The sequence below is a fragment of the Eumetopias jubatus genome, unplaced genomic scaffold (genome assembly GCF_037043125.1).
Source record: "Eumetopias jubatus isolate StellerSeaLion01/CBP00866 unplaced genomic scaffold, mEumJub1_p1.0 scaffold_54, whole genome shotgun sequence".
Classification (NCBI taxonomy): Eukaryota; Metazoa; Chordata; class Mammalia; order Carnivora; family Otariidae; genus Eumetopias; species Eumetopias jubatus.
In genome coordinates this window covers 1143786-1169807 of record NW_028274860.1, presented here as the reverse complement: position 1 = coordinate 1169807, position 26022 = coordinate 1143786, and the positions used below count along the sequence as shown (strand labels likewise).

The 26022-nt window shown below is 46.4% G+C and overlaps 2 non-coding genes across 2 annotated transcripts; one reads left to right on the top strand and one right to left on the bottom strand.

The window, feature by feature from the left end:
* Positions 1 to 104: 104 nt before the first annotated feature.
* Positions 105 to 267, bottom strand: LOC148161834 (U1 spliceosomal RNA). Its single transcript, XR_015767332.1, has one exon. It is a non-coding gene; the product is annotated as a U1 spliceosomal RNA (small nuclear RNA).
* A 25219-nt stretch (positions 268 to 25486) lies between these two features.
* On the top strand, positions 25487 to 25649 carry LOC148161833 (U1 spliceosomal RNA). Its single transcript, XR_015767331.1, has one exon. It is a non-coding gene; the product is annotated as a U1 spliceosomal RNA (small nuclear RNA).
* Positions 25650 to 26022: the final 373 nt, after the last annotated feature.

Sequence of the window (26022 nt, the reverse complement as noted above, 5' to 3'; positions counted from 1 at the left end):
TCTTCAGCCCATGTCATCAGCCAAAGTCATGGAAAAGACAAAACAAACAAACAGAAAAATGAATAAGAAAACAAAGGCTATTCTTAAACAACCAACAACAGGTGAAAGAGCAAAAGCAGCCCCCCACTGCCACTGCCACAAATAATGCAGAGGAGTTGTCCATACTCGGGGAAATCGCGGGGGTCAGCATGTCCCTGGTATGATGGAAGGGCCTCCCCTGGGAAAACCACCTGCTTGATCCCGGAGTCTCCCCTGCCGGGTAAGTGTGACTCCCTCCGCCTCCGCCCCACACCAGTCTCACCCCCCTTCCACCGGACACACAGGCTCACTCGCCTAGGCGCACCCCAACACCCTCGGCACCCACTCCTGTCGCAAGCATCCTCACCCTCCACACGACGCTTCCGAATAGGATGGACGCAACAGCGCTGCTACCTCCTCAGCCCCACGAATTCTAAGTTGCAGAACCCCACCGCCATGTTGCCTGGTTTGCATCAGACACGCCCCGTCCGTGAAGTCAAGGGCTTCGCCTCAGTCCCCAACCCCACCCCATCTCCCTGCCCCCCAGCTCCCCTCCCAACTTGGATTTCAGTACTGGTGTTCCTCCTTCTCCTCCTCCAGTCCCCCTTCCCCTTCTCCCTTCCCGTGCCCTGGCTTCCTTCCTCACCTGCCCAGTCTCCTCTGTCTCCTGAATTGGTTACCACTCTTTCCTCTCCCTGCAGCTATGGCCCCCCAAACCCTACACAACCCCCCCCACCCAGCCCAGGGAAGGCTGTGCCAGCCAGAGAGAAACATGAGGGAGGACTTTCCAACAGCCCGCGAAGAGCAGATACAACTCTCTCTTGCTCTCTCTAGCTCTCTCTCTCTTTCCCTTCGGACCCTGGTTGGAGGACACCGAGTGCCATGGCTGCACCTGTACAGTTCAAACCAGTCCCCACAGCCTCCCCCAGGCCTGGACACTGCGGGGGGGAGGGGAGGACCAAAAGTCCGCAACCCCTGGGCCCTCGGGCTGACACCAGCCCACAACACTCCACGCGCTGAACACATCCCAGGGCCTGCTTCTTCCCCAGGAGGGCTCCTAGGACAGGGACGGCGCGCCCCCTCGTGGCTTCGCGGGGAGACGCCCAAGGATCCCGCTGTTGAGGGCAGGGCCAAAGGGGACCACTGCTTCTGCTCCCTTAAACCAGGCTCAGAGTTCTCAGCAGGGGGTTAGTGGGGTCCCAGGCTCCCCACTCTGCCACCGCCTGCCCTCCCTCCATCGCTGGGCGCTTCCCCCTGGAGGGGATTTCTGCAGTCAGGTCGGCCTTTGGAGGGAAAACAGCCAGGTCTGGAAAACTAAACAGACTACTTTGAAGAGATTTGGGCAATTGTATGGTCATGGATGGAGCGCCCTAGGGTTCTGATTTGCCTTGTCTTGCTTGCACCTTGAGGTAGTGGTTTACTTTTCCCGGAATGTTTAAATTAGAAAAGATTGGAGGGTGGAGAGGGGGCGTCCAACTTTAGTTGTCACCTGAGATCAATAGTGTGCTGCTGGGTAGAATAATGCCCCCTCCCTAGGAGCTGCCCAGGCTAATGCCAGGAACCTGTGCACATGTTCCATCCTGCAGCAAAAGGGACCCTGCACAGGTGCTTATGTTAAGGACCTTGAGATGGGGAGATGATCCTGGATTATCCAGGCGGCGCCCTGCAATGACAAGGGGGTCTTAAAACACAAAGAGGCAGAGAAGAGGTCAGAAGGAGGCTGTGTGAGGAGGACTCTGCCTGCTGGGGCTGGGGCTGGGGCTGAGCATGGAGGAGGGGCCTCTAGGAGCTGGAACAGGCAAAGAGACACACTGCCTGCTTAACCTAAAAAATAGAAAGCGCCAGGTATTTTACCAGCCAAATTGGGATTCCTGGGGAATAAAAGGGAAAGGTGATGTGGGACAACCAGCTGGTCTGAGGAAAGTCACCTAACCAGAGCTGTGCAGGGTCCCTGGTGTGGCTTGCAGTGAGGTCCTGCTCAGGGCCTCCATGGGAGGAAAGGCCAGCAAGTCAGGGGGCAATCATTTGAAAGCAGTAGAGGGAACAGGACCTGGAGCTCTCCCAGGCAAAATGACCCCTAATCAGGAGCCAGATCCGTCATCGGAAAATAATCCAGAGCTGACACATGTGAGAACCGCCAGAGAAGGATATGAAAGCTTTTAGTATAAGTTTTCCATCAGTTGTAAATGTTAAACTGAGAAATAGAAAATATAAACAACACCCTCTCTATCTTTAAGAGATGAAAACTACAACGTCTGAAAGGAAATATACTACAAGGTATTGACAGAATTTAGAAAATGCAGAAGAAAAATTTTTGATAGAATTGTATTGACTCTGTAGATCTATTTGCATAGTATTGCCATATGAATGATATTAAATCTTCCAATGCATGCATACAGTTGTTTTTTTCCCCCCATTTGGTCTTTCATCTCTCGCAGAACCATTGCTTCTTATGCTTTTCAGTGAACAAGTCTTGCTCTCCTTGAATGAATTTACACCTGACACTTTTACTGTGTTGTGTGCCATTGTAAATAGAATTGCTTTCTAAATTTCCTTCTCAGATTGTTCATTGCTAGTGCATAGAAACACAACTGATTTTGTATATATGGTACCCTGCAACTTTACGGAATGAGTCTATGGACTCTAATATTTTTGTGTGTGGATGATTTGAGGTTTTTCTATCTTTAGGAGCATGTCCTCTGTAAATAGAGATACAGGTTGACCCTTGACCAATGCGGAGTAAGGATGGTGACTCTCAAGATCAAAAACCTGTGTATAGAGGCGCCGTGAGGGGCGGTAGCAGCGGCGGTGGTGGTGATAGTGGCGGTAGCTGTGAGGGGATTCCGGGAAGATGGTGCTGATTAAGGAATTCCGTGTGGTTTTGCCATGTTCTGTTCAGGAGCAAAGTTCCTGCATTCGTCAGGATGATTGCTCCGGAGGGCTCCTTGCTGTTTCACGAGGAAGCCTGGAACGCATACCCCTACTGTAGAACAAACCATTATGCCTCAGTTGTAATGAGTGTATATATGAAAGATGATTTCTTCATTAAAATTGAAACATGGCACAAACCAGACTTGGGAACATTAGAAAATGTACACGGTTTAGATCCGAACGCATGGAAAACTGTTGAAATTGTCCGCATAGATATTGCAGATCGAAGTCAAGTTGAACCAGCAGACTACAAAGCTGATGAAGACCCAGCATTATTCCAGTCAGTCAAGACCAAGAGAGGGCCTTTGGGACCCAACTGGAAGAAGGAGCTGGCAAACAACTCTGACTGTCCTCAGATGTGTGCCTACAAGCTGGTGACCATCAAATTCAAGTGGTGGGGACTGCAAAGCAAAGTAGAAAACTTCATTCAGAAGCAAGAGAAAAGGATATTTACAAACTTCATCGCCAGCTTTTTTGTTGGATTGACAAGTGGAATGATCTGACAATGGAAGACATTAGGAGAATGGAGGATGAAACTCAGAAAGAACTAGAAACAATGCGTAAGAAGGGTTCTGTCCGAGGCACGTCGGCTGCTGATGTCTAGATGAGTCCCCTGTAGGGTCAGAGACAATATCAAACTGTTTACGTAATCAAGGTCAAGTGAGGGGAACAAGTGCAGCCAGTGATGAGTGAAGAAGGATCTGACCAGTATCTGGCAGTGCTGACGTTTCCCAGATGTGTGCTTGTGATGACATACTCACAGGTTCCCAACCACCTGTGTGTGTGTGTGTGTGTGTGTGTGTGTGTCTGTGGCTGCATATAAAACACATGTAGAGCTACAGATCAAGATACACACACTTGTGTATATATGTACATACAAACATACTGAAAGGATTAGTACAATTTCTCCAAAGTACTGTACCTATCTTCAAGAATGCAAAAGAAAATATTTTCAATATATATACCTGGAACAGATTTTAATAATTATCAGAGTAATACCATTGATGGACAAATTGACTGCAATTTAATACTAGCTGGTATGTTTCATAAATGTCAAATTGTGGACCAATATATTTAGCCTTTTATTACTTTTCTGTTCTTTTAAATCTTCCTGTTCTTTTAAATCTTACAAATTCTTATTTTAGTCCCATAAGCAACAGACTCCCACAGAAAAATTTATTCAAAATCTTTTGGTATTCCAGTGAATCTGGAATGTGAACTCTGAATGTATTTATAATGATTTATTTCTGGATGGTTATTATCTTAAATTCAAATTGGACACTGTCTATTAGTAAGGAGTATAGGTCCCAGACAATTTTTACCTGTTTGCCCTGAGGGAAAAAATCCTTTAAAAAAAAATTCTGGTTTTTATTGGATTTTTGTATTTTAAATTTCAATATTTTTCTACATCAAACCTAGCAAAAATGGAGATGATGGTTTGTGATTTATAATAAGCACTATACAATTTTCAGGCTACTCGTAGGCAAACAAAGAAATTGATGAAGAAATGAATAGCATCGTAGGCTGTAGGAAAACTTTCGGAAGTCGAGCACTTCCATGGAGTCTTGTTTCTGAAATGACTGTTTTCTGAAATTAGAGCTTGGAAACTATGCAAATGATCTAGATTCCTCACAGCTGACAGGCTAGAATACAGATAGTGGTGATGGTTTTGTTTTTGTTTTTGTTTTGCACTTTTCATATTGAAATACACCCCAAGGGGGAGAAGCTGCCTTTGAGATAGTGGAATTTCAGAGGCAGCACAGGCTGATCTCCTTGCCTGGGAGGCCCTGCTGAGAGGCCAGTGCTCCACCGCCCATGGGGAGGACACCATTGGAACCTGTCACGAGTGAGCATCAGGAACGTGCTGTTAGCAGCTGCTGCCACCTTGTCCTCCTCCTCCTCCTTCTTTAAGAAAGGCACCATAGCTAGGTAAGATTTTTATCAGCTCTCTCTGTCCAAATCCAGGTTTTCTCCTGTCAGTCCTGGAAGCTTGACCAGAATGATATTGTTGGAGCCTTCCGGTCACAAACTATCTCCTTTAATCTCGTCCTTCCTGCAACACGCTGGCTCCTGTAGTCCTATCACGTTTGTAATCTGACTTGCTGACAGTCCTGCCCACCCTGCTCCTCGTTTTCCCACATGCCATGTCCCCACTGAGGTGGTGGCAGTGAGTCGGACGAAGGTGTTGAGGATCACTGCCGCACCGCGATGCCCTCTTAGCCTTGGCTCCGAACCCCACGTCGAATATGTCCTCCGTGTACTCAGGATCAAGACTGATGTTTACTCTCTGGGCGGTGTTATAAGACAGGTGTTGTCAAAGCATAATCATTGTCTGCAAAATGTTTCCTGCAAGGAAGATTATTGCTAATTTTGTGAAATAAAGAGTCTCACTCTCTCCTTTTAATGGACTAAACTCTCACTGGCATCTGTAGCTTCGTTGGGAGTTTGGGCGTACATGGAAATCCATGCCCAGCGCAGGGATTCTAATGTTTTCCTAACAACTGTGGAGATTTGAGGGAATGCGTGGTGAATGTAAAATACCTAGTTTACTTGGCAGTCTCTTGTGTAAATTACAGTAAAACAAAGTAAATGAAATTGAAACAAAAAATAAATTTGATCACAAAATGCCAAAAAAAAAAAAAAAAAAACCTGTGTATAAATTTGACTCCCCGAAAACTTAACTACTAATAGCCACTTGTTGACTGGAAGCCTGACTGATAAGATAAAGATGACTACCCATATTTTGCAAGTTATATGTATTCTACACTGTATACTTCTAATAAAGTAAGCTAGATAAATGAAAATGTTATTAAGAAAATCATTCAGAAGAGAACATATATTTAGAGTAGTATACTGTGTTTATAGAAAAATGCACGTAGAAGTGTACATGTGCTGTTCCAACCTGTGTTGTACAAGGTCAACCCTAGTTTTATTTCTTCCTTCCCCCACTCTTTTTTCTCACTTTCAGTTTTGAATAGTATTTTGGCCGAGGATCGAATTCCATGCCTAGAGAGGGATTCTTGAGTCTCCTCTTGATTAGAACGAACTTTTCAAGTTCATCCCTGACATTAAATCTAAATTAGACCTGCTTTGGGGCTTGGAAATGGAGGGAAAAATCACCCTCCTTTCTTCTCACTGCATTTTAGACTTCCTCCTCAAAATGAATGTCAGGGGGCACCTGGGTGGCTCAGTCGTTAAGCTTCTGCTTTCCGCTCAGGTCGTGATACTGGGGTCCTGGGATGGAGCCCCGCGTCAGCAGAAAGCCTGCTACTCCCTCTCCCACACCCACTGCTTGTGTTCCCTCTCTCATCGTGTCTCTCTCTGTCAAATAAAAAAATAAAATCTTAAAAAATAAAAAAAAGTTCTTGCAAATAGTGCTGAGGACTCAGACTGGCCATTGCTTTGCTCGTGCCTCCCAATATTACCCTCAAAAATATGAGCAAGACTTCATACTAGGTAAGACTTAGGACCTTGGTGGGCTAAATATTCAGCAAGCTTTATACCAAACATGGTCCTACCATAGCTTTGATAACATGTGGAGAGGACTGAACAAGAAAATATGAAGTGCAACAGAGTCATCTTACCTTGAAAAAACATGGCCATTTTGAATACTCACGGTAGCATATGCAGAAATCTAGCCTGGGCTGCCCTGGAGCCTTGTAAGCTTTACACTGCACATTCAGTGTTTCTAGAACACGCACGTGCACGCGCACACACAGACGCACACACACACACTCACACACACACTCCTCCAGTCCATCTCCGTAGGACTTGTGATCAAATCAGGAGCCAGTCCTCGAGTAGTAGGGCCCAGAGCCCGTGAGCAACAGATGCCTAAACAGGAGCCACTGTCCCTGCTTTTTCTACAGAAGACACGCCTGTTGCGCGGCGCCCTTCCTTGTCACGTGCCCTCTGATCCACGCCCCGCCATGTCTTTCCCTACCCACCCTACCCTCCTGGCCATTGGCCAGCCTGTGACCGGACAGGAAGTGACGTCCACGCCCCCTGGGTTTAGGCCTCCTGTGGGTTCTCAGGCCTGGTTGGGAGAGCAGTGCAGCAAAATAGCTCTTGAAAATGAAAACTATCATCGTAGGACTAAGAACAACAATAAATAGATTCGCAGAATCATGCGAAGGATCTGTACTGGAAATCAGAGCCAAAACTGTAAGAGAACGGGCACCTGGGTGGCTCAGTCGGTTAAGCGACTGCCTTCGGCTCAGGTCATGATCCTGGAGTCCCGGGATCAAGTCCCGCATCGGGCTCCCTGCTCGGCGGGGAGTCTGCTTCTCCCTCTGACCCTCTTCCCTCTTGTGCTCTCTATCTCTCATTCTCTCTCTCTAATAAATAAATAAAATCTTTAAAAAAAAAAACTGTAAGAGAACAAAAGGAGAAGCTAGACCCAAAAGGTGTGTCTGGTAAGGCCAGATGTGCGGAACAGGATTTCGAGCGGAGCAAGAGATGTTAGGCGAGTGTCCCGCTCAGCAGCGGGAAGGCGTGGGGATCAACGCCCCACAGGGTCGTGGGAAGAGCGAGGGAGGGCAGGGCCAGGCACCGCTGTGAAAGGAGACCCGACAGAGCCGGCCAAGTCCTGGATGCATTTGGCGGAGACCGCCGGGCACCAAAACTGGGAGCTCGGCCTTTGCCACAGATTCCAAAGAAATACATTCCCAGCAGCTAACATTTAAGTGTGTGTGTGTTTGGGGGGGGGGTGATGACATGTTCCATGACAAGAAATGTAGCATTTCCTTCTGAATGTGGCATGCGAGAGTCCTGTCATTTTGTCGGCAACACAAGATTTCAATTCTATGACACCACATCGTTGTGGATACCGTGACATGATTTTCGGCCTCAATGTGTTCCGAGCCGATGCAGTTAGACAAGGCCGAAGAATCCAGAGTGTCAGCTTGGGGCTAGAGAGCCCCCAGAGAGGACCCGCGCTTGCCTCTGGCTGGGTAATCAGAGAGCTTGCTCCCCTGTGAACTGAAGGTTGGAGCTTCCAGCCCAGCTGGGAATACTGGGTTATAACTGATCCGAGGCCTTACTAAGCTATACTGTGCGAAACATTCTTTCTTACCTAGCTTCTTCCCTGACTTATCCTCAGTATCTATTTTATTTTTGTTTTTTAAGCTTTAAAAGTTTTATGTATGTATGTATGTATTTATTTATTTATTTATTTATTTATTTATTTATTTATTTAGGAGAGAGAGAGCACGCCCCTGCAAGCCTATAAACGGTGTGGAGGGGCAGAGGGAGAGGCAAAGGGAGAGAATCTGAAGAGGTCTCTGCACTGAGCCTGGGGTTCAATTTCAGGACCCTGAGATCATGACCTGAGCCAAAACCAAGAGTTGAAGGCTTAACCAACTGAGCCACCCAGGTGCCCCATATGTTTTAAATGTTTCAGGGATTTTATTTTTAAGGAATCTCTACATGCTTTGTGAGGCTCGATCTCACAATACCGAGATCAGGAGCAATATCTAGTTTATTTTTGTTTATTTTTTTAAAATATTTTATTTAATTATTTGAGAGAGAGTGAGAGAGCGAGCAGGAGAGCATGGTGGGAGACACAGGGAGAAGGAGACTCCTCGCTGAGCAGGGAGCCCGATGTGGGGCTCGATTCCCAGACCTTGGAATCATGACCTGAGCCAAAGCAGACGCTCAACTGGCTGAGCCTCCCAGGTGCCCCAGCAATCCCTAGTTTAAATCAGAGGTGGGAAGATCCTGCCTGAACACCTAAAGTTCATGTTAATTACTAAGGGGGTTGGTAGAAAGAGTCTTTTCTTTTTCTTTCTTTTTTTAGGATAAAAACAAGTTCTGGAGTTCCAGAGCCTAGGTATCTCATAGACAATATGACCTTTCTTCCTGAGAATGGGTTTTTACACCTGTTTGTTCCTGGAAAGTTGGCATCAATTCCTCTAAGCCAGTTTAAAGGAATTGGCTTTTTTATTCCTCACAGCCAAAAAGAACACACGCCAAGGTCTCAGTGAGAGGATCGCTTATAGGATACGGGCTTTAGTTGTGAGATGTGGGAAAGGATGGGAAGAGGCAGGGTTTGTTCTATATTGAACACTGGCAGCACTGACAATTCTGTGATTGTGGTAAAGAAGTCATAGGCGTTTCCTTAGGGAGGGAGGTTGATGTTTGGATGTCGGTCTGAACAGTATTGTGAGTAGCCTTGTTTTGTCTCATTTCATCAAGGTCTCAAAGCAATCTTGTCTGAGGTTGATATTCTACATGTAAGATTATTTATTTCAATCATGGAAACAAAACAGTCCGGCTGGGAGTGCCAGAGCAGTTCAGGGCATCGGAGGCTGGGATTGTTCTTTGTCCCTGGAAATCCCTAAAACAGAGAACAAGGAAAGAGAGCCCTCTGGTCTCCCAAGCTGTAGCTGCAAACCTGAGTGGGAAACTGAGACTTGGACTAAGTATCTTGAATTTCCTGTGGCTCCATTTCCCATTTCAAAATGGGTCAAAAGGAATTGTTCCTGCATGGGTTGTCCCAGGTGTTAAATTGGTAGAGTAGGCAGCTAGATCTGAGCTGGAGGCAAGGAGGGTGGTACACAGTGCTTTCGTGGTTTCCCACCTGCTGGACTGTCAGATCCAGACCAGCAGGGACAGAGCATGTGCTCTCCTTTCCAGCGTGTGTCCTACAATAACGTATGGCTTCCTTATAATATATTTACATTGCGGTTTCCATCCCCCAGTAGGGGAAGATGGCCTTGACAGTTCCAGGAAGACCTTTGTTAGGGCCCAAATCTCCCCCTATCAACCAGTAGGCTGAGTCCCTTAGATGATTGGAAACATCTTCAGTTGGAGACCACCCTGGCTGTGACCCATAATCTATGAGACATAAAAAGAAAAGACACCCCTAACGCCGGTGCAGCTCCACCCCGGGGCCTGTCTGCTCTCCCATCTTGAGAGTGGACTGAAGTTCAACCAGGAGTGTAAACCAACTGAGTATACAAGTGGGACTGTACAATTGTGAACAAGAGTATTCCCAGGAAAAGTCCTTCTGGACATTGTTGTTTGAACAGTGGGGATACGGATTGACCACTGTCCCCTGACATTCAGATGTGGGTTCCCGGAGGATATGTTAGGATCCTCGACAGGGAAGCTCGCAGCCAAGGCCTGTGTGACGGCCGTACTGCCATCAACTGTTGAAGGAGTTTGGGAAAATCTCTTCTTCTCTCTGGGCCTCACTTTCCTCATGTGTAAGATAAGGTTGTTATTCAAATCCTCCACGGTCCCTTCCTGCTCAGTTTCTGTGAGTGCATGTGGGTCTGCGGTGCCTTTTAAGCAGCCCTAGGGACTGCAGCTGAGACCTGACTTGGTCCCTTCACTGTGTGTCCTTTTCAGGAGCCTGATCTGAGCCCACACTGGAAACAGAGAACAGAGGGAGCATTTGGGAGACAGAAAATCAGCAGATTTGGAGGATGAGCATAACCCGAGGAAGGACAAGGCAATGGTGGAGCAGGTGATTGCCAAAGGAGGTAAGAATAAGGACAAGTTGAGTCCAGAAAACTCAGGGGAACCTGAGGAATGCATACAGCAGCATCCAACTCTGCAAGGAGCAGCCTGAGCTGAGCAAGGAGAACTAGGAGAGTAAGATTTCCCCTCAACTTCAGGTCTTTTAAAAATTGATTCATAACGGATTCCCGTGTGGCATCAGTTTCACGTGGCAACACAGGGATTGGACGACTCTATAAATTATGTTAGGCTGACTACTAGTGTAGCTACCCTCTGTCACCACGCAGAGCTGTTACTGCACCACCGACTACATAATATGAGATCTGTCCTCTAACATTTTTTTTTAAATCTTCACTGTGGACGATGTTTTGTCAGAGTGTAGGTTTCTATGCCCTCCCCTTCCCCCACCACTACCATGGGCCTTCTTTGGACTTTCCCAGAGAGGAGCAGTGACATATAGGAGGTTCCCTATTTTAGGTCACTGCAGCCCCTGATCTTGGACCAGGATGCTCAGCCAGGGCCAGGGAAATATGGATTAGCAGGAACCCTTCTTTGCAAGCCCAGCTCCAATGTGAAGGACCACAGTGCCTCTTCTAGGCCCCCGCAGGAATGGTTCAGCACCCAGGAGCTGGCCCTACATAGAGGGCCAGAAAAGGGCAGATTCCCCTAAACCCAGCCCAAAGTGTTCCATTTAGACTCAGAAGAAGGTGAATAGCAGCACAGGCTCTTTTCCCTATGCTGAGTGGGGGGACTGGGGGGAGCCTCAGTGCCAGTGCAGGAGGGAGCATCAAAGGGAACCTTTGGATGTTAACCTAAAGTTTCGTGGCTAGAGCCCACCCAGGGGACCAAACCTACTTAAGATCCATCCAGATCTTGCCAGCGGCTTCCGTGGGTCCTGCAGCCCTGACTTCCTCTAGGTATCTCCAGCCAGCTACTGCCCCTGTCTTTGCCTGCTTCCCCCTGGTGTCCTTGGGCAACCTGAAGGTCTGTTCCCTTAAGTAGTCTGCCGCCTGGTGGATTCCAGGGGAACTGCCGGGGCCTGAGGCTGAAGGCACAGGCACTGAATCCCTGACTCCAGCTGAGAGGTCAGAAACCAGGCTCTGAGCCACCACCTGCTGAGACTCCAGGATGTGGCCCCTCACCAGGCAGTGTTTGCCTGGGGGTCCCAGGACCCACTGATGTGCGAAGGTCACCTTCTTTCTTTTTTTTAGGTGAAAATGACATACAATAAATTTCACCCATTGTCAACAATGACAGAGTTGTTCAGCTAGTGCCCTAGTGTGTTTCAGAGGCTTCCTTCACCTTCCCACACTCCCTCCAGCCCCTCTGCAGACAGTCTCCGCTCCCTCCTCCAGCCCCAAGCAGCACTGATCTGCTTTCTGTCTCTGTGCATTGCTCCTTTCTGCTCATTTTACATAAGCACAATGAGAAGGTTTGTAGTTCTTGGTGACTGGCTTCTTTCACTTAGCATCCTTTTGAGGTTCCTCCATGCTGTAGCTTGGATCAGATTTCTGTGCCTTTTGTTGCCCAATAGATGCCATGGTACAGATAGGCCTCATTGGGTTTGTCCATTCACCAGCCGATGGCCCTTTGTGTTGCTGTCAGGTTTTCCCTATTGTGAATAACGCTGCCCGGAACATTTCTGACCAAGACTTGAGCAGACATATGCTTTTACTTCTCTCAGATAGATTCCTAGTTGTGGAATGGTTGGGTCCTATGGCAAGCTTGTGCTGAACTCTTAAGAACTCTCAAAGTGGCTTCCGCAGTGGCTCTTATATTTTACGTTGCCACCAGCAATATAAGAGGGTCCAGTTTCTCCACATCCTCAGCAACACTTGGTATCGTCTTTGGAACATAAGCACACTAGTTGATGTAAAATGGTACGTGGTTGTCCTTGCATTTCCTTGAGCACTAATAACATATTAATAATAACCTTGATTACCTTTTTATGTGTCTCCTTTGGTACATGTGTATTCAACTCTTATACTGGCTTAAACGAGTGTGTTGCTTCGGCCCATTGAGTGAGTTCAAAGTCCTCTTGTCCCTCGTGAATGTGAGTCCTCACTGGGTATTTAATCCACAAATATTTCCTCCTAATCAGTGGCTTCTCTGTTTCTTTTCTCAGTGGCAAAGTTTGATGCAAAAAACTTCTTCATCTTCAATTTTCTCTTACGTATCGTGCTCTTGCCGCAGTGACTTAGAACTCTTTGCTTACTGTGAATTCCTGACCATTTTCTCCCATGTAGTCCTCTTGCACAATAGTTTTGGCTCTTATACTTAGATCTGTGACCATTTTGAGTTCATTGCTGTGTAAGGTGTGATTTCCTGCAACAGCAGTGGGGGAGCTTTGTCCTGACAGGTACAGGAGAGCCTGGGGGACAACTTTGTTTCAGAGTTAGTCTCCCCTGGGCCAGGAATGGAGATTTCACCCTGCTGCACCTGTTAGTGAAAGGCTGAGTGCCTTTGGGGAGGGGAGATACATGGGGCTGGGGTCATATATGGCATGTACTCCCCGTTCTCTGGGACTGGGTTAAAAGTAGCTCCTGGAGTCCCAGGGCAGTCCTGCTCACAGGTGTCTTTAGAAGCACAAACACACTGAGAGCAGGAGAGGCTAACACAGAAAGGACCCCAGGGATCCCAGGGGATCTGGGTTGGGATCCGAGAGGGTCTTCTGTGGGTGGGTGGGAAAGAGGACTCCCACACAATTGGAACTCAGGAAACATACCCAGAAGGAGTGGAGCAGATTGAAGACATTTCCCAGAGTTTGCACTATTTTTCCAACATGAAAATCATGGTGTGTGCCTGCATGAAAGGTGCTCGGGTGACCCATGCTGCCTCAGTTGGTAGAGCGTGCAACTCTTTATCTCAAGGTCCTGCGTTAGAGCTCCACGTTGGTCATGGAGCCTAGCTGAAATTAAAAAAATAATAATAATAAATAAAAAATACACAGGTGCATGCGTCAGGAATCTGGAATTACTCCCCCTAAGGAAAGGATGGGGCAGCTCCCTTAGTCCTTGCAGGTCAAGAGCCATTCTGCGCCTTAGAGAATCCTAAAAGTTGCTTGATATTTCCTCAGATCAACCCAGAGATTCTACACTTTTAGTATTTGTTGGGTTTCCCGTGTATGGTCAGAGGTCCACTGGCAGACAAAAGTTGACACACGGAGTACAGAGTAGACCAAAACACAGAATAGTACCTGGATGCACCACATTAGTCTCTGTCCTCACTGCGGTCTCACTGAAAATGAGAATGGGCAATCGAAATACCTGGTATTCAACACACATTAGGAAAAAATGGAAAGTTTGGGTTAACAGTTTAAATTATTGTGTCCCCAGATTGAATCTGATGGCAAGTGGAGACTCTGTTGAACGTCTTCTAGGTTCTGCAGGTGGAAATGAGGGGCTGAGGGACAAAGAAATTTACAACTGAGAGTAACTTTGGTAACTTAGTACCTTCACACTTGACACAGTTTTCTTTCATTTTGTCTGATGCCCTGCTGTCATGTTTGATTCTAACCATATTTGTACAAGGAAGTTGATATCAATAGCAAACCTAAAATCCATACCACTAAATATCACAGTGCTTATTCCTAATGGTACTTTAGGCTCGTTTCTAACTGCCTGTAGTTTCGTTATGACTGACTCTGAAGGCAGCCCATTCTAGCCATGTGTGCACTTCTCTTTGGCCCCACCTCCAGGTTAAGCAGTGCACCTGAGAGGGCTCTATCACTGGGGGAAGGACGTAGGTCAGACAGGTAATAAAGAGAAATGGGGGGACTGGGAGTCAGCAAAAAGAAAGCATAATTATCAGTGCATTGATTCCAGAGAGGACCATTATATTGCTTTTTAAAAACTATTTTCTTTACTTCTTTGAGAGAGAGCGATTGGGAGAGCAGAGTGGTGGAGGGAGGGGGAGAGTGAGAGAGAAGCCGACTCACCCCTGAGCAGGGAGCTGGACATGGGGCTTATCCCAGGACCCTGGGATCCTGACCTGAGCCAAAGACTGACACTTAACCAATTGAGCCACCCAGGTGACCCTTAAAATAATTTTAAAAAATTTCTGGAATACTTAACATACAGCGTTACATTAGTTTCAGGTAAGATCATGGTATTTATTTTTTATTTTTTTTCTTTAAAGATTTTATTTATTTATTTATTTATTTATTTATTTATTTATTTATTTATTTAGAGCAGGGATTACGGGCAGAGGGAGAGGGAGAAAGAATCCCAAGGAGATTCTGCATTGAGCATAGAGCCCAAACGTGGGGTTCCCACGACCCTGAGATCATGACCTGAGCCAAAATCAAGAGTCAGATGCTTATCCGACGTAGCCACCTGGATGCCCCTTGGTATTTCTAAGAATAATATGTTTAGCTTTCTCTCTGAAAGAGGTACTGAGTAATGAGCAAGGCTAAGAGAAACCATGGTACCCATAGGGGCCAAGGTCAGATTGCCCAATATGTACCACAATGGCATATTGTTTATTTTGAATTGTAGCTATTTGAATAGCAACTGCTGCAAGGACACTCAAACCCTCCTCTGTCTCCCTGAAAGCAGGAAACCCATCTCCCCTATGAAAAAGTCATCCCCTGTACTAAAAAGTAAAAAGACATCCTTCTCACCAAGGCCTTTAAAGCAGAGGGACTGAATTCTGCATAGAACTCACTCCAAATTAGAGCTCCCAAACGTCCCTTGGAAATGTATTGTCTCCTTGTCTAAAATGTATAAGAAATGTCTGCCTTAATAGTTTCTATTTCTTTAAAGGTCTGAATTTCAATATCAGTTCTTCATGCATATTCAATATCTCAGGTAAACTTAATTCTTAGTTAAGCTGGAAGACCTTGAAGGGTAATGGAGGAACTTGTCCTTCCCTGCATATATTTTCCTAGGGAAATTATTGGATTCTTGCTGATTTACAAGCTCCACCTAAACAATGTGTGGAAAAGAAGGGAAACTGTGTTCTTTCATTTGGGCATTTCCCTTCAGTGGATCTGGCCTGGAAATAAGAAAGAAAGAAAGAAGAAAGGAAGGAAAAAAAAGGAAAGAAGGAAAAGAACGGAAGGAAGGAAGAAAGAAAGAAAGAGAAAGAAAGAAGGAAGGAAGGAAGGAAGGAAGGAAGGAAGGAAGGAAGGAAGGAAGGAAGGAAGGAAGGAAAAAGGAAGGAAGGAAGGAAGGAAGAGAGGATGGAAAGAAAGAAAGAAGAAAGAAAGAAAGAAAGAAAAGAAAGAAAGAAAGAAAGAAAGAAAGAAAGAAAGAAAGAAAGAAAGAAAGAAAGAAAGAGAGAAAGAAAGAAAGAAAAAGAGAGAAAGAAAGACAGACAAAAAAGAAAGGGGGAAGGAGGGAGGGAAGAAAGTGTCGTGGTCAATTTTCCTTGTAAACATCTCGTGACGAATCTGTTGGTGAACACCCAAATGGTGGTGAATGTTGGGAAGGCCCGTCCCTGGCATGCTTTCAGGAGGGTGATTTGGCGTGTATAGAACTATTTAGGGAAACAAACTAAGAATCTGTGGATTAATATGGCCTTATTCGCTAGAAAATGTCACCTCAGCTATGTAAGCATAGCCATGGGAAATCAACCCAAAGAGTTCCACTTTGTGTGGTAACCTCACACAACATTTAGAGACCATGTATGTTTTGCCTGGGTCAGAGCGTGTCCTCATGTGGGAAATCGGTTCTTGCAGTTAGTGTTAGTGGTCTCAGTTGCTTTGCAGGTACCTCACAATTTCCCTTTGAAAATGTGAGTAAAACTTGATCCTGGGTAAGACTTATGATTAGTGGCGCCTGATTTGGCAATGCAACCTTTTACATCATCCCCATATTTGTTGGATGTGCTCTTATGCAATTATCTGGTCTTTCTTGAAATAGTTGCCATTCGCCAAAATTAAACCTGGATAACCTGTGTACAGAGTGACTGGTGGATGATGGATTTTGTGGCCATTATGGCCAAAATTGTTGCTAAGGTATCTCCCAAAACCATGTATTGTTCTTTGGCACATGCCCATTTGCAACTCCAAAAGCCCAAAGCCATTGTTCCCTGCTACCCTGGGGTCCTTGTCATCAATTCCCCAGAAGTTCAGGATTATAACAGCTCTCATTATCTTTTTTAAGATTTTACTTACTTATTTGACAGAGACACAGAGAGAGAACACAAGCAGGGGGAGCAGCAGAGGGTGGGGAAGAAGCAGGCTTCCTACCGAGCAGGGAACCCAATGTGGGGCTGGATTCCAGGACTCTGGGATCATGACCTGAGCTGAAGGAAGTTGCTTAACCTACTGAGGCACCCAGGTGCCCCAACAGCTCTTATTAAATCCCAAACCCTGTCTATCTTGTTTTTGTTTTATACACTATTGTTTTGTGTATATTGTGTATATTGTTTTATATCACTATTTTGTTTTATACAATTTCCCATAGTTAGGAAGACAGCAGGGATAAGAAAAGATGAAGTACAGGGGGCAATCTTACCTTGAAAAAGTACGTCATTTTTGGGAAATCCGCCACCACACATGAGTGAAAAATTGAACCCTGAGACCTAGCATAACCTTAGCTGACGGTAATTCCCTTAAGCTAAATCAATAGGAACATACCTCCCATGAAGCAAGTTGGGGTTTTTATTCCTTGCGGCCAGAAAGAACACACCTCATGGTCTCAGGAAGAGGGTGTTAGAAAGAACCTCTTGTAGATAGGAAATGCCCTTCACGGTGTCCTTCATGTGACAAGGGCTAACGAACATTACGTGAAGGTGAGGAACAGATGTTTACTGTGGTTATTGGGTTTTTGTGTTTTTTTTTTTCTACATCCAACATCACCAAATAATTTATTTGGAATCAGAATTCAAAAGAACATTTGACAGTTGAGAACTGTTTATTCTGATCCAGTTGTACAACTAATCTAGGTGAAATTTCCAAATAAATTTTACATGGGTTTTCCAGGACTGCGGCTTCTCGATGACTTCAAATTTAGGATATTCAAATGTGAATTCCGGGAACGTATTCATGTCTGATTTACCATATGTGTATTTAAGCTTCAGAAGCTCCCTCCCTAGGTCTTGCTGGTGCTCTGGGCCAGTATCAATGGGTCCTCCAGATGCCCGTAGCTTAGTTCTGTATTCTCTAATCTTGTCCACGATGAGTTTCTGTACAGGACCAAGTTCTTTATTAAATGCCCCCGCGGTAACACCAGTGTTGCTCCTCAAATGAACTGAGACTGCAGACCGAATGAGAGGAGAAACTGAAGAGAATCTGAAGCATCAGGGTAATTCTGACTTGCTCTCAGTCCTGAGCTGCCAGAGCTTCCACTGCCTCCACTATTCTACTTCTGGCCGTGGCTCCGCCCCCACCCGCCTACCCGCCCTCCCAGTGCATTCTCAAATTTTTTTCCTTGGTAGAGATTAGCATACATGTTTCTAAACATTAAAAACCCGGGGAAGTAGAGATAAGCATCTGAACTAGTTCTCTATTGATGCATATTAACAATTAGAAAAGCAGTGGTTTAAAGCAACCAACATGTGTTATCTTGCAGTCCTTTGGCTCAGGAGTTTGGAATGACGAGGGTGGGTTCTCTGCTCACGGAATTGGTCAGTAAGTCGTCCCCCACCTGAACAGGTCTGATAGTGACCTTGTAGTGGTTCTCTCTCCGAAGAGGGCCTGCCCTCAGCATCTCACTCCTCTGGGATCCTCTTCTCTGACCTCATTTCGATCTGTCATGATGCTTTCAGCTTAGCCAGGTAGCTTAGGAGGAATGCTAGAACTGTGGAACCCCAGACCTGATCTCCGCTGTCCCTTCTCCAGGAGGAGAATAAATGACAGAGGTCTTCATAAAGAAATGACCCCCATGAGGGCTGACATTCCCCAGCAATTAGAGCAGAGGAGGAAACCTACAGGCAAACGGAGGGCCTAAAAACCCAAATCATGGAAGCAGGACACAGATCAAGTAGGAGCCCTTCCCAGAAATGTCCCCATTCTCCATTGAAAGCCACTTTGGATGAAGGGTGTGAGCACTGGGTCTTTCAGAGTCTCCATCCTCGGCTCTTTGTTTAAAACAGGCTTTATCCATACGTGAGAATCTCCTTGGAGCTTTTGTCAGAAATGCAGATTTGTGGGCCTTATCCCCAGGGCATTCTAAGAGGCACACAGTGACTCTGATGGAGGTGTTCTTTAGCTCTGCAGCTGGTGCCCAGGGATGGGACCCCTGTCTGCTGCATGATACCCCATTTCCCGTCTAACATTCCAGTGGTCCATGCTGCCTTCTCGAAGTTATATTCTACATTCTCTATCATACACGAGATAAATATGCTCAAAGAGATAATTAAGTGATCCACAAAAGCATATGGGACATGTGGTGAAGCTGCTATTGGCATCTTGGACTGCTTTTCTGAAGGCTGTGCTTCTATTGCTTCAGCCCAGAACCGGGATTGGGTTTGAATGGAAAGATGGTTGGGACTGGAGATCAGTAAAAGCTCGTTATTGCTGGTAAATTTTATCTATCTGCTTCACAAGTATTTACTGAATGTTTCACCTGGCAGTCTCTCGGACGCACGGGGGACATGGGGTGAGCAGGCAGACCCAGTGCCAGCTCTCAGGAAAGAGAACTTTAGCACAGGAGTCAGATATTTTATAGATAATCATTGAAGTGCCTTTTATTTGTGACTATGGTAAGTATTATTTAATACTTTTGTGTTCTGTGATCCTAATCCCTGAGCCAGTGATGGAAAAGCTAATATAAGTAACAGAATTATATAATTGGGAGAAAAGATTGGTCCCCAGAAAGGCCTTTTTTTTAAGATTTTATTTATTTATTTGACCAAGAGAGACACAGCGAGAGAGAAAACACAAGCAGGGGGAGTGGGAGAGGGAGAAGCAGGCTTCCCGCCAAGCAGGAGCCCGATCCAGGACTCGATCCCAGGACCCTGCGGATCCTGACCTGAACCAAAGGCAGAGGCTTTATGACTGAGTCACCCAGGCACCCCAGAAAGGCCTTGTTTTTAACAGTGGAAATACCAACATTTGATCCAAAGTCTCCTGAAAATGAATTTTTTATTTTTAAGCTGAACTTTTAATTTTAGTGTTCCCTGAATTTCAAATGTGGGGTTCTCGAGGGTGTGTTCCGGAGCCTCCACAGGGAAGCTTGCAGCCAATGCCTGTGTGGGGGCACCGTTGCCACTAGGTGTTGAAGGTGTTTGGGCAAATCTCTTCACGTCTCTGGGCCTCAGCTTCCTCTCCTGTATGGTGAGGTTGTTATTCAAATTCTCCAAAGTGCCTTCCTGCTCAGTTTCTGTGAGTGTAGGAGGGTCTGAGGTGCCTGTTAAGCAGCCCTGGGGACTGCAGCTGAAACCTGACTTGGTCCCTTCCCTGTGTGTCTCCTGCAGGAGCCTGAGCTGAGCCCACACTGAAAACAGAGAACGGAGGGAGCAGATGGAAGATAGAAAATCAGCAGGTTTGGAGGATGAGAATAACCCTAGGAAGGACAAGACAATGGTGGAGCAGGTGGTTGCCAAAGGAGGTAAAAATAAGGACAAGTTGATTTCAGAAAAATCCAGGGAAACTGAGGAATGTATACAGCAGCATCCAACTCTGCAAGGAGCAGCCTGAGCTAGGCAAAGAGGTTGGAAGAGTAACTTCGTCCATGGTGAAACTGTGCACCTGCCGAGGAGCCCCAGAGGATGGATTGTGGTGGTTTATGCTGCTGGGAAGCACCGGTTCCAAGAGGAGGAGGATGTTACCACGAGGCTCTGCCCCAGACACCTAGCTCCGACTTGGAGCTACCCACACTGTAGGTGTCCTCCAAGAAAGTGTGTACTGAGAGGGATCAGTGATGTTTGGATAAGGGTTGGAGTTGTCCATTCTTACTGCAGATAGTTGTGCCCTAAGGTCAGGAAGGGCCAGGGTAGGGGACCCTTGCATCTGAAGCCACATGATTTTAATAATAATCTTAATAATGCTGCCTGGGTGGGCCTTGAATAAAAAGAGTAACGATCTACTCAGAAAGTGAAGTTTTAGGGAATATAATACATGAGTGGGGTCAAGTGTAGTGTAGTGGGAGGAAAGTTACTGCATTTAACAGCACCTAATGACTTCTGGGGAGACAAACTTGACCCTAATCATGGCTCTAGATGCCAAATAATGAAGCAAACCACTTACTTCCATTGGTAACAGAAACGGGAGACCCTTAATGCCCATAACAAGCTGGAAAGTTGCTCTGCCTGTTGGGTCATGCAAGAAAACTGATCACTTGAAATGTGTTTCAAGAAGGGGCTGGGTTGAGTTTGTGACAGTATGCCCTAGGTCTTGGAGAAAAAGGTTTGGGGCTTTGGAAGTTGCCAGTGAGCTGGCTCATAGTAACTTTACACAATCTTGGGAAAACATGTCTAGCAAAATTTTGGATTCATTGGACACTAAATATTTGGTCCATGATCTGCAATCATTCTTCACAGATTACCCTCTATTTGCTTGAGCGAAAAATGACTTTTCTATTCTTAGAAACACCAAGGGTGCGTGAGTGGCTCGGGCACTTAAGGGTCTGACTCTTGGTTTTAGCTCGGGTCATGATGTCGTGGTAGTGGGGTCAAGACCCATATTCGGCTCCATGCTCAGCACAGGGTCTACTTAGTTTCTTTCTACCTTTCCCTCCTCTCTGTTCTCCCAGCTCACACTTACTATCTCCAAAATAAATAAAATCTTTCAAAAGGAATGATGCGCCCCCAAATGCAGATTTAAACACCTCCTATGATGACTTTGATGAATAACAAGGTAAAGCAGCCTTTTTTTTTTTTTAAACAGAGAGCAGAATTGTAATTCAGGATGTCAGTGGAAGAGGCAAGTAACCTCCCATCATCTCAACATCTGAAAGTAAACAGGTAAAAGAAGGAATGTATAGAATTATATGTCATGTACACAATGACTGGTTCATTATAAACAAATTGGAATAAATCTATGTGTATATTGACTCGTGGGTCCTGTCAAAAAGGCAGAGCATTGGGAAAAACAAAAACAACAAACCGTCCTGAAAGTCATTTGGGTAATTGGACTTTAAAAAACTATTAGACAAACATTTATCAAACACATTTCAAGCTGTTTGTGAGCCACATTTTTGCCCTTCAAGAGTGAACTTTAGGAGAGACACCTAATACTGAGTGGATGCTTTGGTTTCTTTGAGACATGTCACCTGAGCCACTGGGAATGTGACCTTGTGAGTCACACAGCTGCGCGAGCTTTACCTGACAGGATGTTAAGTTCAGTGCCTAAAGAGTTAACATAAATATGCTACACACACCAATCTTTACTTTAACCAAAGATCATTTACTCTCTGTTGGGGGTATGAAGCTGACACAAAGGACTACAGATTCTGTTGCAGAATCAGGACCCGAGGCTTACAGACTGATGGGAGTGGACACCTACTTCCGATTTGGAGTCGGAGCCATTGTCTCCTAAGGCAACTGAGTCAGACAACCAAACATTCTTGAAGATAGGTACAGTACTTTGGAGAAATTGTACTAATCCTTTCAGTATGTTTGTATGTACATATATACACAAGTGTGTGTATCTTGATCTGTAGCTCTACATGTGTTTTATATGCAGCCACAGACACACACACACACACACACACACACACACACACACAGGTGGTTGGGAACCTGTGAGTATGTCATCACAAGCACACATCTGGGAAACGTCAGCACTGCCAGATACTGGTCAGATCCTTCTTCACTCATCACTGGCTGCACTTGTTCCCCTCACTTGACCTTGATTACGTAAACAGTTTGATATTGTCTCTGACCCTACAGGGGACTCATCTAGACATCAGCAGCCGACGTGCCTCGGACGGAACCCTTCTTACGCATTGTTTCTAGTTCTTTCTGAGTTTCATCCTCCATTCTCCTAATGTCTTCCATTGTCAGATCATTCCACTTGTCAATCCAACAAAAAAGCTGGCGATGAAGTTTGTAAATATCCTTTTCTCTTGCTTCTGAATGAAGTTTTCTACTTTGCTTTGCAGTCCCCACCACTTGAATTTGATGGTCACCAGCTTGTAGGCACACATCTGAGGACAGTCAGAGTTGTTTGCCAGCTCCTTCTTCCAGTTGGGTCCCAAAGGCCCTCTCTTGGTCTTGACTGACTGGAATAATGCTGGGTCTTCATCAGCTTTGTAGTCTGCTGGTTCAACTTGACTTCGATCTGCAATATCTATGCGGACAATTTCAACAGTTTTCCATGCGTTCGGATCTAAACCGTGTACATTTTCTAATGTTCCCAAGTCTGGTTTGTGCCATGTTTCAATTTTAATGAAGAAATCATCTTTCATATATACACTCGTTACAACTGAGGCATAATGGTTTGTTCTACAGTAGGGGTATGCGTTCCAGGCTTCCTCGTGAAACAGCAAGGAGCCCTCCGGAGCAATCATCCTGACGAATGCAGGAACTTTGCTCCTGAACAGAACATGGCAAAACCACACGGAATTCCTTAATCAGCACCATCTTCCCGGAATCCCCTCACAGCTACCGCCACTATCACCACCACCGCCGCTGCTACCGCCCCTCACGGCGCCTCTATACACAGGTTTTTGATCTTGAGAGTCACCATCCTTACTCCGCATTGGTCAAGGGTCAACCTGTATCTCTATTTACAGAGGACATGCTCCTAAAGATAGAAAAACCTCAAATCATCCACACACAAAAATATTAGAGTCCATAGACTCATTCCGTAAAGTTGCAGGGTACCATATATACAAAATCAGTTGTGTTTCTATGCACTAGCAATGAACAATCTGAGAAGGAAATTTAGAAAGCAATTCTATTTACAATGGCACACAACACAGTAAAAGTGTCAGGTGTAAATTCATTCAAAGAGAGCAAGACTTGTTCACTGAAAAGCATAAGAAGCAATGGTTCTGCGAGAGATGAAAGACCAAATGGGGGGAAAAAAACAACTGTATGCATGCACTGGAAGATTTAATATCATTCATATGGCAATACTATGCAAATAGATCTACAGAGTCAATACAATTCTATCAAAAATTTTTCTTCTGCATTTTCTAAATTCTGTCAATACCTTGTAGTATATTTCCTTTCAGACGTTGTAGTTTTCATCTCTTAAAGATAGAGAGGGTGTTGTTTATATTTTCTATTTCTCAGTTTAACATTTACAACTGATGGAAAACTTATACTAAAAGCTTTCATATCCTTCTCTGGCGGTTCTCACATGTGTCAGCTCTGGATTATTTTCCGATGACGGATCTGGCTCCTGATTAGGGGTCATTTTGCCTGGGAGAGCTCCAGGTCCTGTTCCCTCTACTGCTTTCAAATGATTGCCCCCTGACTTGCTGGCCTTTCCTCCCATGGAGGCCCTGAGCAGGACCTCACTGCAAGCCACACCAGGGACCCTGCACAGCTCTGGTTAGGTGACTTTCCTCAGACCAGCTGGTTGTCCCACATCACCTTTCCCTTTTATTCCCCAGGAATCCCAATTTGGCTGGTAAAATACCTGGCGCTTTCTATTTTTTAGGTTAAGCAGGCAGTGTGTCTCTTTGCCTGTTCCAGCTCCTAGAGGCCCCTCCTCCATGCTCAGCCCCAGCCCCAGCCCCAGCAGGCAGAGTCCTCCTCACACAGCCTCCTTCTGACCTCTTCTCTGCCTCTTTGTGTTTTAAGACCCCCTTGTCATTGCAGGGCGCCGCCTGGATAATCCAGGATCATCTCCCCATCTCAAGGTCCTTAACATAAGCACCTGTGCAGGGTCCCTTTTGCTGCAGGATGGAACATGTGCACAGGTTCCTGGCATTAGCCTGGGCAGCTCCTAGGGAGGGGGCATTATTCTACCCAGCAGCACACTATTGATCTCAGGTGACAACTAAAGTTGGACGCCCCCTCTCCACCCTCCAATCTTTTCTAATTTAAACATTCCGGGAAAAGTAAACCACTACCTCAAGGCGCAAGCAAGACAAGGCAAATCAGAACCCTAGGGCGCTCCATCCATGACCATACAATTGCCCAAATCTCTTCAAAGTAGTCTGTTTAGTTTTCCAGACCTGGCTATTTTCCCTCCAAAGGCCGACCTGACTGCAGAAATCCCCTCCAGGGGGAAGCGCCCAGCGGTGGAGGGAGGGCAGGCGGTGGCAGAGTGGGGAGCCTGGGACCCCACTAACCCCCTGCTGAGAACTCTGAGCCTGGTTTAAGGGAGCAGAAGCAGTGGTCCCCTTTGGCCCTGCCCTCAACAGCGGGATCCTTGGGCGTCTCCCCGCGAAGCCACGAGGGGGCGCGCCGTCCCTGTCCTAGGAGCCCTCCTGGGGAAGAAGCAGGCCCTGGGATGTGTTCAGCGCGTGGAGTGTTGTGGGCTGGTGTCAGCCCGAGGGCCCAGGGGTTGCGGACTTTTGGTCCTCCCCTCCCCCCCGCAGTGTCCAGGCCTGGGGGAGGCTGTGGGGACTGGTTTGAACTGTACAGGTGCAGCCATGGCACTCGGTGTCCTCCAACCAGGGTCCGAAGGGAAAGAGAGAGAGAGCTAGAGAGAGCAAGAGAGAGTTGTATCTGCTCTTCGCGGGCTGTTGGAAAGTCCTCCCTCATGTTTCTCTCTGGCTGGCACAGCCTTCCCTGGGCTGGGTGGGGGGGGTTGTGTAGGGTTTGGGGGGCCATAGCTGCAGGGAGAGGAAAGAGTGGTAACCAATTCAGGAGACAGAGGAGACTGGGCAGGTGAGGAAGGAAGCCAGGGCACGGGAAGGGAGAAGGGGAAGGGGGACTGGAGGAGGAGAAGGAGGAACACCAGTACTGAAATCCAAGTTGGGAGGGGAGCTGGGGGGCAGGGAGATGGGGTGGGGTTGGGGACTGAGGCGAAGCCCTTGACTTCACGGACGGGGCGTGTCTGATGCAAACCAGGCAACATGGCGGTGGGGTTCTGCAACTTAGAATTCGTGGGGCTGAGGAGGTAGCAGCGCTGTTGCGTCCATCCTATTCGGAAGCGTCGTGTGGAGGGTGAGGATGCTTGCGACAGGAGTGGGTGCCGAGGGTGTTGGGGTGCGCCTAGGCGAGTGAGCCTGTGTGTCCGGTGGAAGGGGGGTGAGACTGGTGTGGGGCGGAGGCGGAGGGAGTCACACTTACCCGGCAGGGGAGACTCCGGGATCAAGCAGGTGGTTTTCCCAGGGGAGGCCCTTCCATCATACCAGGGACATGCTGACCCCCGCGATTTCCCCGAGTATGGACAACTCCTCTGCATTATTTGTGGCAGTGGCAGTGGGGGGCTGCTTTTGCTCTTTCACCTGTTGTTGGTTGTTTAAGAATAGCCTTTGTTTTCTTATTCATTTTTCTGTTTGTTTGTTTTGTCTTTTCCATGACTTTGGCTGATGACATGGGCTGAAGAGGAAGCTCACTCAGGGGACACCAGGACCCTGAAGAAAACACCTCTGCTTTTAAGGGCTGCTTTCTTGAGAATCTGGGTTTGGCTGTTTCTCAATCAAAAGCATGCAGGACAGTTTCTGTCCACTGGTCATACATCCCACCTTGGCTGTCGGGGTTTTTTCTGTTTTTCGCAGAGCAATTTCTCTGCTTATATTTCAGTATGTGGTTTGCAGTCCCTGATCCAGCAAAGGTGCTTTCTTTTCATTCCCCAGGGAACAGGGGTTTGCATCC